At 43.8% G+C, this 11,976-nt stretch overlaps 1 pseudogene; it reads right to left on the reverse strand.

Moving 5' to 3' along the window:
- Positions 1 to 5,797: 5,797 nt before the first annotated feature.
- On the reverse strand, positions 5,798 to 9,487 carry LOC109871220 (uncharacterized; annotated as a pseudogene).
- Positions 9,488 to 11,976: the final 2,489 nt, after the last annotated feature.

The raw sequence follows: 11,976 nt of genomic DNA on the forward strand, positions 1-11,976 counted from the left end.
GCTACACAGTACCGAGCTCTTTCTAGAGAGCAATGTACTGACAGTGATCTGGTACCTGGCTATACAGAAAGCAGCTACATCTGGTGTGCATAAAACGATTTGGGACAAAAGTTTTACTAAACAGATATTTTTTATAGATATAGTCCATTTCTTTCTCTTGTTAGAAAAAGTACAATTGTGTCCAGTAAGTGGTCAGTTGGATCATAGACACACATTGAATTATTCAAGCCTTCCTATCAGATACAGTATCAATAAATATATTTATCATCAATACTAACATTTATTTATAATAAATAGGTGCATGCTAAAATGCAACATTAGCACTTTCAAATGGGTGACCCATTAAGATGAAGTAAAACCAGGATAAAGGTATGCAGTACATTAGGATTCAGACTCACTTTTCCGTATTTTGTTATGTTATAGCCTTATTCTAAACCCTCATCAATCTACACATAATACCACATAATGACAAAGCGAAAACAGGTTCTTAGACATTTTTGCAAATGTATTAAAATTAAAAACAGGAATACCTTCTTTACATAAGTATTTAGACCCTTTGCTATGACTCGAAATTGAGCTCAGGCACATCCTGTTTCCATTGATCATCCTTATGATGTTTCTACAGCTTGATTGAAGCCCACCAGTGGTAAATTAATTTGATTGGACATGATTTGACATGGCATGTCAGAGTAAAAACCAAGCCACGAGGTCAAAGAATTAAAATCAAATTTTATTGGTCACATACACATCTAGTGAAATGCTTATACTTCTAGATCCGACAGTGCAGCAGTATCTAACAGGTAATATCTAACAATTCCACAACAAAACCTAATACACACAATCTTGTAAAGGAATGGGATAAGAATATATAAATATAAAATTATATGAATGAACAGTGACAGAGCGTCTAAGACGCAATAGATAGTACAGTATATACATATGAGATGTAATGCGAGATATGTAAACATTCTTAAAGTGGCTTCATTAAAGTGACAAGTGTTCCATTTATTAAAGTGGCCAATGACATCAAGTCTGTAGGTAGGCAGCCGTCTCTCTGTGCTAGTGATGGCTGTTTAACATTCTGAAGGCCTTGAGATAGATGTTTTTCAATCTCTGTCTCAGCTTTGATGCACCTGTACTGACCTCACCTTCTGGATGGAAACAGGGTGAACAGGCAGTTGCTTGGGTGGTAATTGTCCTTGATTAACCTTTTTGCCTTCCTGTGACATCGGGTGTTGTAGGTGTCCTAGAGGGCAGGTAGTCTGCCCCTGGTGATGCATTGTGCAGACCGCACCAACCTCTGGAGAGCCCTGCGGTTGTGGGCGGTGCAGTTGCCGTACCAGTCGGTGATACAGCCCAACAGGATCCTCTCGATTGCGCATCTGGAAAGGTTTGTGAGGGTTTTCAGTGACAAGCCAAATTTTTTTAGCCTCCTGAGGTTGAAGAGGCTCTGTTGCGCCTTCTTCACCACACTGTCTGTGTGTGTGGACCATTTCAGTTTGTCGGTGATATGTACAACGAGGAACTTAAAACTTTCCACCTTCTCCACTGCTGTCCCTTCAATGTGAATAGGGGGTTGCTCCCTTTGCTGTTGCCTGAAGTCCACGATCATCTATTTTGTTTTGCTGACATTGAGTGAGAGGTTATTTTCCTGACACCACACTCGGAGGGCACTCACCTCCTCCCTGTAGGCTGTCTCGTCATTGTTGGTAATCAATCATACCACTGTTGTGTCGTCTGCAAACTTGATGATTGAGTTGGAGGCGTGCATGGCCCTGCAGTCGTGGGTGAACAAGGATTACAGGAGGGGGCTGAGAACACACCCTTGTGGGGCTCCAGTGTTGAGGATCAGCGGAGTGGAGATGTTGTTACTACCTTCACCACCTGGTTTGCCCATGCTCTGAGGACGCGGTTAGGGATGGTGTCTGGGCCGTCAGCCTTGCGAGGGTTAATACGTTTAAATGTTTTACTCACGTCGGCCACGTAGGAGGTGTGCCCACAGTCTTTGGTAGAAGTTCGCGTCGGTGGCACTGTATTAACCTCAAAGCGGGCAAAAAAGCTGTTTAATTTGTCTGAAAGCAAGACGTCAATGTCTGCGACGGGGCTGTTTTTCTTTTTGTAATCCGTGATTGTCTGTAGACCCTGCCACATACGTCTCATGTTTGAGTCGTGGAATTGCGACTCCACTTTGTCTCTATACGGACACTTTGCTTGTTTGATTGCCTTACGGAGGGAATAACTACACTGTTTGTATTCAACCATATTTCCAGTTGACTTGCCATGATTAAATGCGGTGGTACGTGCTTTCAGTTTGCGTGAATGCTGCCATCAATCCACGGTTTCTAGTTAGGGAAGGTTTTAATGGTCACAGTGGGTACAACATCTCCTATACACTTCCTTATAAACTCACTCACTGAGTCAGCGTATACGTCAATGTTGTTATCTGGGGCTACCTGGAACATATCCCAGTCCATGTGATCGAGGCAATCATGAAGCATGGAATCCAATTGGTCAGACCAGCGTTGGATAGACCTAAGCACGGGCGCTTCCTATTTAAGTTTCATGGTCACGGTCAGATTTGCCAAAAGGAAGGCGGGGGAGGGCTTTGTATTCATTGCGGAAATTAGAGTAGCAATGGTCAAGCGTGTTACTCGCTCATGTACTGCAGTCGATATGCTGATAGAATTTAGATAGCCTTGTTCTCAAAGTAGCTTTGTTAAAATCCCCAGCTACAATAAATGCAGCCTCAGGATATGTGGTTTCCAGTTTGCTAAAGTCCAGTGAAGTTCCTTGATGGCCGTCTTGGTATCCACTTGCGGGGGGATGTACACGACTGTGACAATAACGGAGGAGAGTTCTCTTGGGAGATAATACGGTCGGCATTTGATTGTGAGGAATTTTAGGTCAGGTGAACAAAAGGACTTGAATTCCTGTGTGTTGTTACAATTACACCATGAGTCGGTAATCATGAAACATACACCCCCTCCCTTCTTCTTACCGGAGAGATGTTTATTCCTGTCGGCGCGATGCACTGAAAATCCTGTTGGCTGTACTGACTCCGACAGCATGTCCCAAGCTAGCCATGTTTCCGTAAAACAGAGTATGTTTACAATCCCGGATATCTCTTTGGAAAGCAACTCTTGCCCTAATTTTGTCGACTTTGTTAACTAGGGACTGGACATTAGCAAGTAATATACTCGGAAGCTGTGGGTGGTGTGCATGCATCCGAAGCCTCACTAGAAGACCTCTCCGGCACCTTCTCCTCCGGTGGCGCTGACAGAGCTCCAGAGTTCCTCTGTGGAGATGGGAGAAACTTCCAGAAGGACAACCATATCTGCAGTACTCCACCAATCAAGCCTTTTAGGTAGAGGGGCCAGGCGGAAGCCACTCCTCAGTTAAAGGCACATGACAGCCCACTTGGAGTTTACCAAAAGGCACCTAAAGGACTCTCGGACCATGAGAAACAAGATTCTCTGGTCTGATGAAACCAAGATTGAACTCTTTGGCCCAAATGCCAAGTGTCACGTCTGGAGGAAACCTGGCATCCTCTCTACGGTGAAGCATGGTGGTGTCAGCATCATTCTGTGGGGATGTTTTTCAGTGGCAGGGACTGGGGGACTAGTCAGGATCAAGGCAACGCACAGAGAGATTCTTGATGAAAACCTGCGCCAGAGTGCTCAGGACCTCAGACTGGGACAAAGGTTTACCATACAACAGGACAACAACCCACAAGCACACAGCCAAGACAACACAGGAGTGGCTTTGGGAAAAGTCTCTGAATGTCCTTGAGTGGCCCAGCCAGAGCCTGGACTTGAACCGATCGAACATCTCTGGTGTCATGACTTTCCTTCCTGGTTGAGGATCATAGAGAGTCCCCCCCTCTCACCCACCAGAGAGGAAGAGGGGAAGTGGGCCAGTCTTATGACTTTAACAACCAGTCGTACTGAACAACGGAATCTGATGTGTGTAGAAGGATTTGGCATTGGAACATTAGTTTTCAAATGCAAACGTCTGGAATGGTTGGTTGAGATCCAAACAATAAATCCTGTCAAAAGTTTGTTTTCTGATATCATTAAGGACGGTAAATAACTGTAACTCTGAAAATATACGTCCCAGTTATCAGATTTACATTTAAATGTTGTAAAACTTATATGAATAAATATGCAACTAGAAGATGAAATGTGATTTTAACCTTCTAAATAAGATATTTGTTTTTCATGTATGTTTTTGCTGAGTCAGTGACCACGCGGGTATAGACATTTTGGCAACGTGATGGGAACCGCCCTCCAAGGAATTACCATACCAGACCAGAAAGTGTAGAGCGGTGGCTACATGTTAAAATGGTTTGAAACTACAAGACTGGTATACTTGCAGCGCGAGCTGAATACGCTGAAATGGTTTAAAACTAACAGACCAGAAAATGGTAATACTCAAACTGTCGAGTGAAGAAGATAAAGACTGCATCGGATCATTCAGTCTGCAGCTGTTTCAGTACTTTAGTGTAGTAAACTCAACCAAGACCACCGCTTGAGTACCTCTGATGTATTCAGTCTAACGAACACTCGGAGACAAAATAGCCTACTACAACTGAGGACATTGTGACCTCTGGTGGACAACCAGAGACTTACACAACCAGAGACTTAAATCAAACTACTCGCCAAAGACGAACGAGTGGTTTCAACGGAGAGATGACAAAGAAATACCAGTGTAAATATATGTGTTGCATTCCTTTTCGAATGAGCCATCGTTCATGTGCAAAGTATTAATTTTTCATGAGCATAGCTTCCACATGTATGTACCAGCCCACTCTCTTTCTCTCCCCACCCCTTTCATTGTGTAACGAGCCATCATATCGGGTTAGTCCACTAGGGATTTTTCATTGCATTATGTTAGTAATCAATTCAACCTATGCTGTGTGTTTATGTATTTCTGTGTGATTATTTAGTTAGTTAGTAAATAAATAATTAAGCCAATTTGTGCATCGCTGAATCATCATTTAGACTATAGTTCGTGCACATTTATGAAGTCAACAACTTTCAGAATGAGACTGATATGAGGTAATAATGATTAATGGATGACTGGTATAAAAACAATATATTCTTCAGTTAATTCAGGAAACGGTAACTCATTAAACAAACTTTTTCCGTGGTGTCCCAAGTTACTAATGAGTTAATTGTTACATGATACATTTAATCACATAATAATTAAACATAGTTCATTGATTTGATAAAATAGCCGTCATCACATTTAATGGTAGTCACGTCACAACATTGGAGAGACTTGTTAATAGCTGTGCAGTGACATTCCCCATCCACCCTAACAGAGTTTGAGAGGATCTGGAGAGAAAAATGGGAGAAACTCCCCAAATACAGGTGTGCCAAGCTTGTAGAGTTATACCAAGGAATACTCAAGGCTGTATTCGCTGCCAAAGGTACATCAACAAAGTACTGAGTAAAGGGTCTGAATACTTATGTAAATGTGATATTTTTATAACTTTGTAAAACCTGTTTTAGCTTTGTCATTATGGGGTATTATGTGTTCATTATGAGGCACAAAATGTTTATAAATAAATTTTAGAAGAAGGCAGTAACGTAACAAAATGTGGAAAAAGTCAAGGGGTCTGAATACTTTCAGAATGCACTGTAGGTTCACATAGTGTAGAAGTGCAGAGGGGGAAAACAGGAAGAAAGGATTAGGGCTAGACACACAGACCTCTTTACTGAGGATAAAAGTGTCTGTAGGCTTAACTTTGTGTTTTTCTGTGTTGCTGTGTTTTTCTATGGCTTGTTGCTCTGCCTTAGTGAAAGCTGTTGGTGCTCCAGTTTTAGGAAAGGTACAGTAGGTGACTTTGATCTCCCCAGGAGAGGACACTCTGAAGGCTGGAGCACTTGGAAGACTCCCCATGTGCTCCAGGATCCATTTCAACAGCTGAAGGAGAGACGGGGCAAGGCTGGGTTAGGACAGGAGATAAGAGACTGTCCAGTTAAAGGTGAAAGGTCAGTGTTGAGGTGCCTTCTCATCCATGTCTCCGAAGTCTGCCTTGTACCACTTGAGACTGTCTTAGACTAACCTCTCACTTCCCAGAATCTACCACATAGACGTCATCGATCTCAAGGAAGGCCTCGGCCGCCATGCGCAGCTGACTATCGATGTCCTGATTTGTCATAGAGGACACCATGTGGCTTTACTCACACAACTACATTCTCAGAAAATACTGACCCTGGTCTTTAAAACAAATTAATCTGTGCCACTACATTTACAGTATTTGCAGTGTAAAACCCCAGTGTGTTACCTGTGGAGTCTATGTTTTGATGGGTGGACAGTCTTTAGCTTCACAATTCAGAGCCAGATGGATTAGAGGCTCAGTGTCTGGGAGAGCCACCTAGTGGACAAGCAGAGAACAACCACAATCACCAATGAAACCACTGCCACAGATTGTTCCTAGAAAAACACATTTCACCAGTAAATCAGAGAAATAAATGTAGCCAGAAGAATGATAATGAGTTGAGCAGTTTATTCTGTCCAGATGAGTAGTGTACCTGTAAGCGAGGGTCAGTCTTAGAGAAGGGCCTGAGAAGCCGTGCGACGCCATTTCTGTTCTCCCTCAAAACTCCGTTCTCTATGTCCTGCAGCGTGAACACCTCTCCCCCGGCTCCCAGCCGGAGGATGGCCAGAGCCCCAACCAACACGTGGCAGAGATCCAATGTAAGAGAACCATCTAGGATTGTGTGAAAGACAACAAATAATACTCTGTTCAGCAATGACATTTATTTGTTCCTGTGTGTTGTTTGCAGTTCTTTATCTACGTAGAGGATGGCCAGAGCATTGTAGGTGTTGATGAAGAAGGCTAGTTTCTCCTCTCTGGTCAGAGATAGCAGCTCTACTCTCTGTAGCTGAACAGCCAGATCACATTAGCACTCAAGCACTGGGCTCCGGGACATGGTCTTGTAGTCCACACACTGAATGGACATACACCTATTAGGGCAAAACTGTCATCTCATAATAAATGTGTTGTACTGGTGGGTTCTGTTTGTTCAGTGTGCCTGTTAACTTTCCGTCAGCAGAGAGACACTTTGAAAACTTCAGGAACTTATCCCTCAGAATGGCAGACAACTCAGCAGTTGAGAGAGAGAAAGACATATCTATATTGAATAAAAATAGAAATGCAACAACTTCAAAGATTTTGCTGAGTTACAGTTCACATAAGGAAATCAGTCAATTTAAATAAATTCATTCGGCCCTAATCTATGGATTTCACATGACTGGGAATACAGATACTGTATACACATGTTGGTCACAGATAGGGGCGTGGATCAGAAGGCCAGTCAGTATCTGGTGTGACCACCATTTGCCTCATGTGACCACCATTTGCCTCATAGAGTTGATCAGGCTGTTGATTGTGACCTGTGGAATATTGTCCCACTCAATTTCAATGGCTGTGCAAAGTTGCTGGATGTTGGCGGGAACTGGAACATGCTGTCGTACATGTCAATCCAGAGCATCCCAAACCTGCTCAATGGGTGACATGCCTGGTGAGTATGCAGGACATGGAAGAACTGGGACATTTTCAGCTTCCAGGAATTGTGTACAGAGGCTTGCGACATGGGGCCGTGCATTATCATGCTGAAATATGAGGTGCCGTCTGTCACGACTTCCTCCGAAGTCGGCTCCTCTCCTTGTTTGGGCAGTGTTCGGCGATCGACGTCACCGCTTTCTAGCCATCGCCGCTCCATTTTTCATATATCCATTTGTCTTGTCTTCTTTCCATACACACCTGGTTTTCATTCCCCCAATCATTCTACTTGTATTTAACCCTCTGTTTCCCATCGTGTTTTGTGTGCAATTGTATCATGTTATGTGGTGTTTGTTTACACTCCTTACTTTTATTTTCCATTTTTTGAGCGCGTTTGATTTATGTAGTGCTCTCGTTTTTGGAACTATAATAAAAGTGTGCCTGTTCATTATACTCTGCTCTCCTGCACCTGACTTCGCCTATAATACACCATTGACACCGGCGGCAGATGAATGGCACGACAATGAGCCTCCAGGATCTCGTCAAGGTATCTCTGTGCATTCAAATTGCCATCGATAAAATGTTATTGTGTTTGTTGTGTATAGTTTATGTCTGCCCATACCGTAACCCCACCCACACCATGGGGCACTCTGTTCACAAAGTTGACATCAGCAAACCGCTCTCCCACACGACGCCTGCACGTGGTCTGCGGTTGTGAGGCGGTTGGACGTACTTCCAAATTCTCTGAAATGACGTTGGAAGCGGCTTGTGGTAGAGAAATTAACATTCAATTCTCTGGCAACAGTTCTGGTGAATATTCCTGCATTCGGCATGCCAATTGCACACTCCATCAACACTTGAGACATCTGTGGCATTGTTTTGTGTGACAAAACGGCATATTTTAGAATAGCCTTTTATTTTCCCCAGCCCAAGGTGCAAATGTGTAATGATCATGCTGTTTTATCATCTTCTTGATATGCCACACCTGTCAGGTGGATGAATTATCTTTGCAAAGGATAAATGTTCACTAACAGGGATGTAAACACATTTGTGCACAACATTTGACAGAAATAAGCTTTTTGTGTGTATGGAATTGTATTTCTATCATTAATCATTTAAAAAAAAGATAATGAGCACATGTCCTAACTAGGAAAGACAGTCTGTTCCAGAAGTTATTTTCTAATGCAAGACAAGAAGAGGCATGCAGAAATGCCAGACTCATTCAATGCCAGAGACACACACACTTGTGTGTATAACTAGAAAAAGAGAGGCTCCAAGTGGGATTTATCTGAAAGGGCCTAAACAACCTAAGAGCAAGCACAAGTGGCAGTGCCAAGGAAAATCTCCCTAGTAGGAAGAAACCTTGAGGACAACCAGACTCTCAAGAGGGAGTCCTACCTACCCTGTAAAGGGGAGCATGCAGCAGTCTGTCCTGCATTCAGGGCTGAGTGAGGGTCATGTTCCATCAGCTTGTACAGCCTGTCACTCATTCCAAACCCCTGCCTTGGCCATGCCCACCATGTACTTCTTGTCCAGTAACACCTGCCCAGTCTCACACACCTTGGGAATTTGAACCATAGAGTAAGAATCATAGAATAGAATTAGAATCTGTGTGTAGAATCTAGGAATTTCTGTATACTAATTTTCTTTCCATGACTGCAGGAGTACTTACCCATGCCCCTAACTTCTGCAGCCAGCCAACCAGCTGTGCTCCTGTGAAGCTGTTTCTGCAAATGCTCAGTCCCCTCCACTGACATACAAACACATCGCTCCACTTGAGCTCTTCTATCACGTCCGCTAACGCATCCCTCTCACACTTAAACTCTGAGGAGAATGCACAAAAGGCTTCCACTGGGGGATACAGTTAAAAGAGGCAATCATCTCCTGTTTGAATGGATGCTACTCACCAGACACCGATACTACAGGAATGTGAAAGGCCAAATGGTTGGAGAAATTGACAAATGTTTCATTCATATTTCTCTACAGTGCAGCTATGAAATATAATATGTATTTCTTACTCTCCAGTCGATATGAATGTATTTTATGGACATGAGTGGTTACACGGGAGCCTATAACTCAGATACACATATTGGAGCCGGGCAGAGAGGCCAGGTGCTGGCTGGTCTGGGGTAACACTGGTCCACGGTCTGCATGGGCTGTGGTGACAAGAGATGGGCACACATATCCACACACACAGCTGCTGGGGATGCTGAAACAAAACCAGCCTGTCTCTCATGTAGCAAACTCCAAATTTCCAGCCAGCTAGCCAGCCACTTCTTCCCCAGGTCTTATGACACTGATATTACAGCTGGTATTCCAACAGTAGCAAGTCCAGATAGGTCTGTTCCATGATTAAAACTAGAGGGAGACTAGATTAGTCTACGAGGGTCTGATCTGAATGACGACCAGAGAAGAAGAGGTATCTTTTAGAGCAGGGTTTCCAAAACTCGGTCCTCGGTTTTCAATGACAACACCTTTGTGACGTCCGTCTTCCGTTTACACAGGTGTTAGGAGACGCAGATAGCTAATTAGCACAGGTAGTCCACTCTGTCTTCCATCTGTTTTCTGTAAACAAGTGCTGTAACATGGAAATATGGGAGAGTGGGAACCCTAACCCTATAAAAGTGTGTATCAATTTATCCTTTTGTTTAAAAAAAAAAAGATTTCTCACTGATATGAAAGATAAGGTCCATATGCTCAGACCGTTCAGACCGAGCGTTGAGGCTCTTAAACTCCCCATACAGAAGACGCCTTCAACCAATGACTCGTATGTGTAATGTAATGGAACACGATAAAGGGCTAGCTAGCATAAGGGATTCCATTCCAAGCACAGAGGAGTTATTCTATTTGTTAGAGCAGCGTTGTTAGTTTTCCTACAAGCCTTTCATTCTAATGGTAATATATCATATTCATATTCTCACACAAATCACAGTATATGCATTACATATTGGCTTATAGAGAAAAAACTGTTCTTTGTCCCGATGTAAAAGTGGGATGGGGATTACTCAGTAGGGTCTGTAGAATCTGTATGGTGTCAATCGACCTGGTCTCAGAGCATTTCGTATTATTCTGTATGTAAACCCAAGACACTCCATTTAGTATATGTTACATTTCATATGGTATGTATTCATTTGTGGATGTCCATCACCCATTTCATATGATATGTTAAGAATTACAATTTGTATTATATGTTATGAATTTGCAAAATGTGCAATATGTTACGAATTCTAGCTAGGTGGCTAACGTAAGCTAGCTGGCTAATGTTAGCTAGGCTAGGGGTTAGGGTTAAGGTTAGGGTTAAGTTAAGAAGTTATATTAAGGTTAGGGTTAGGGGAAGGGTTAGAACCCAAAAATGTCATCGTATTACTCCAGTGCTAGCCTCTTAACACTGGCTTCCTGTTAAGGCTAGGGCTGATTTCAAGGTTTTACTGCTAACCTACAAAGCATTACATGGGCTTGCTCCTACTTTTCTTTCTGATTTGGTCCTGCCGTACATACCTACACGTACGCTATGGTCACAAGATGCAGGGCTTTCTCATATAGAGCTCCATTTTTATGGAATGGTCTGCCTATCCATGTGAGAGACACAGACTCGGTCTCGACCTTTAAGTCTTTATTGAAGACTCATCTCTTCAGTAGGTCCTATGATTGAGTGTAGTCTGGCCCAGGGGTGTGAAGGTGAACGGAAAGGCACTGGAGCGACAAACCACCCTTGCTGTTTCTGCCTGGCCAGTTCCCCTCTCTCCACTGGGATTCTCTGCCTCTAGCCCTATTACAGGGGCTGAGTCACTGGCTTACTGGTGCTCTTCCATGCCGTCCCTAGGAGGGGGAATCACTTGAGTGGATTGAGTCACTGACGTGATCTTCCTGTCCGGGTTGGCGCCCCTCTCGGGTTTGTGCCGTGGGGGAGATCTTCGTGGGCTATACTCGGCCTTGTCTCAGGGTAGTAGGTTGGTGGTTGAAGATATCCCTCTAGTGGTGTGGGGGCTATGCTTTGGCAAAGTGGTGGGGTTATATCCTGCCTGTTTGGCCCTGTCCGGGGGTATCGTTGGACATGGCCACAGTGTCTCCCGACCCCTCCTGTCTCAGCCTCCAGTATTTATGCTGCAATAGTTTATGTTTAGGGGGGCTTATCCGGAGTCCTGTGTGAATTGAAGTATGCTCCCTCTAATTATCTCTCTCTCTGTCCTTTTCTCTCTCTTTCTCTCTTCTCTTGGAGGACCTGAGCCCTAGGACCATGCCTCAGGACTACCTGGTCTGAGTACTCCTTGCTGTCCCCAGTCCACCTGGTCATGCTGCTGCTCCAGTTTCAACTGTTCTGCCTGCGTCTATGGAACCCTGACCTGTTCACTGGACGTGCTACCTTGTCCTGGACCTGCTGGTAATCTATGAACGTTTGAACATCTTGACCATATTTTGTTATAATCTCCACCTGGCACAGCCAGAAGAGGACTGGCCACCCC

This window comes from Oncorhynchus kisutch, linkage group LG26 (assembly GCF_002021735.2).
Source record: "Oncorhynchus kisutch isolate 150728-3 linkage group LG26, Okis_V2, whole genome shotgun sequence".
Classification (NCBI taxonomy): Eukaryota; Metazoa; Chordata; class Actinopteri; order Salmoniformes; family Salmonidae; genus Oncorhynchus; species Oncorhynchus kisutch.